Source organism: Urtica dioica, chromosome 12 (genome assembly GCF_054948205.1).
Source record: "Urtica dioica subsp. dioica isolate 48M chromosome 12, U.dioica_male_clone48M_v1_H2, whole genome shotgun sequence".
Taxonomy (NCBI): Eukaryota; Viridiplantae; Streptophyta; class Magnoliopsida; order Rosales; family Urticaceae; genus Urtica; species Urtica dioica.
The window spans coordinates 7,879,178-7,882,092 of record NC_142767.1 but is presented as its reverse complement, the minus strand read 5'-3'; positions in this window follow the sequence as shown (position 1 = coordinate 7,882,092).

Below are 2,915 nucleotides of genomic sequence, written 5' to 3'. Positions count from 1 at the left end.
TCCAAACTTTTTGGTGTGGTTCAACCGCGGTCTGGAGCCGTGGGCCCGGGAGAGGATCAGCGCCGCCGTGGTGAAAAGAGTGAGGGAATTCGTGGTGTTCAGGGCCAGGATTATCAAAGGAAGGTTGCTCGTGTTAATTTGTTCTTGACGATGTTGAACACCTGTCCTTCACTCGCCAATCTCAAGTGGGCGATTAATACGATGACGAGCTCAACTGAATGACGTTTTTGGATTTGTTTTTTGTTCTTCAACAGCGAGAAGAACTTTCTTCACATTCTTCACCAAGCTGTTTGTCTCCTACGTGCCTACGTGTCATGTCAATCCAAGATAAACTTTTAAGAAAGTTCATCTTGAGGGGGTGTATTGGAACCCTGTGGTTTATACTTAGTTGTGTGTTTTACAATTAGTCGTTGAATTATCTTGTTGTATCGTTGAACAGTCTCGTTCAACAAGTCTTTTATTTGTAGGTCGTTTATTCAATCTTTTCTTGTATGTGTCGTTTATTGTTGCAGCTATATGAGCTGAATTCTCTGTACAAAATGAAGTAGGATCGAATTAAAATTCTCACTATGTTTTTTGTTCCAAGTTCAGAGCTTGTTTTCCCAATTCGATTTCTCTATCATACCTAAAAATCCAATATTTCTCAGTTGGATACCATGACATGGTCCAATGACAATATAATACTCACGGGTATAGGTGAGAATACCCTCTTTTGTTTTGAATGTTTAGTGATACAACATTAAGATAAACTTGTGCGAAAGTTTTTTCTTGGAAGGAACTCCTCTCCCTCGAATTGAAACGGCCACGTATGGATAGACAATAGTGAGCTTTTTTACCGTTCAAAAGATTTTGATAGGCTAATTTAGTCGATTGGTTGAGATTAACCAAATGGTACGATTAACTAATAAACCAGTTAACGGTGTGAATGCTGTCTTGAGATAAGAAACGAACAAATCTACGTGATTTCGGAGAGAAAGCCTTCTCTTTTTTGAATTCTCATTAATCATTCATTGATGATTACAGTTGATATAAATATTGTTACATCGATTTGTTTGCCTAACTGAGTAGTCTAACAACTTCTCAACTGAATGGCCCACATGGACTCTCTTGATCACTAACCATCTCTCTTGTGACTCGAGTCTGGGTGAGTATATAATATCGGAACCATGGCGTACATGGCTTAATCGAGGCATGTTTCTAAAAAGAATATTGAGTGGGTCTCACCTGCTAATGCTATGTCTCAAAATGGTAAGCTTTTCTTTTTGATACTCTTGTCTTGTTCGACTTGTAACACGAATGACTCGCGTAACTATACGACAAAAGTACACGCGTGAGGAATATGAACTTCAGGTTTTAGGTGCAAAATCAGCTAATGGTTGCAACTTGGATAATTCCTTAAGCTGATTTGGATATCCCTAATTTTCTCCGGAACATGCAAGGAAAAATAAATTTTATTTTATGTGCCTCAAAAGTGGAGAAATATCAAGACTAAACGTCATAGTTGCAAAATACTTTAAATTGGACTTTTGACCCAAAGTCAGACAAAAATGCATTTTCTAAGCTAATTTTTTCTTCTTAAGTATTTGAATTTCATCGGAAATCATTGGAAATCATTGGAAATCATCTTAAATCTTTGAATTTCATCCAAAATCATCGAAAATCATCTTTAAATCTTGGATTTCATCGTAAATCATTGTATTTCATCGAAGCAATCTATGAATTGCATAGAATTTCATCTTAAATCGTATTTCATCAGAAAAAAATCTCAATTTCAAAATCTTAGTTTTTCCAAAACCGATCAAAATCAATCCAAATAATCTAATAATCACTATAATCATTATCAAAACTATCCTACAACAATTCCACCACGAATAATTCCTTAAGCTGATTTGGATATCCGATTTTCTCTAGAACATGCAAGGAATAGGAATGGCAGTTTAATCCGAAACCCGTTAACCCGTCGGGTATCCGAGTTAAACGGGTTGGGTGATACCCGCTCAAATGGGTTAACGGGTTAACGACTAATACCCGTTATCATTTTTAACGGGTACGGGTCGGGTGGCGGAAATAACATACCCGACACGTTAACCCGTTAACCCGATCCGTAAACATTAAAAAAAAATCCTAGAATTTTGATATAACTTATACGTACTCTTACACATATTCAGCTTTTATACTACTATATAACCTATTTAGTAGTGACAATTTTTTTCTTATAAATGAGTCAATTTTTTTTATTAAAAAAAACGGGTTAACGGGTGCATATTTTTGGCACCCGTTACCCGCCCCGTTTAAATAGACGGGTTAACGGGTATGGGCTAACGGGTATTTTTTTTGGTGGGTACGGGTATGATAATGGTGTACCCGCTAAAACCCGTACCTGTTGCCATTCATAGCAAGGAAAGATAAATTTTATTTTATGTGCCTCAAAAGTGGAGAAATATCAAGACTAAACGTCATAGTTGCAAAATACCTAAAATTGGACTTTTGACCCAAAATCAAACAAAAATGCACTTTCTAAGCTAATTTTTCCCTCTTAAATCTTTGAATTTCATCGGAAATCATTCAAAATCATCGAAAATCATCTTAAATCTTTGAATTTCATCCGAAATCATCGAAAATCATCTTAAAATCTTGGATTTCATCGTAAATCATTGTATTTCATCGAAGAAATCTATGAATTGCATAGGATTTCATCTTAAATCATCGTATTTCATCGAAAAAAATCTCAATTTCAAAATCTTAGTTTTTCCAAAACCAATCAAAATCCATCCAAATAATCTAATAATCATTATAATCATTATCAAAACTATCCTACAACAATTCCACCACGAAATTCCTTAAGCTGATTTGGATATCCTTGATTTTCTCTAGAACATGCAAGGAAAGATAAATTTTATTTTATGTGCCTCAAA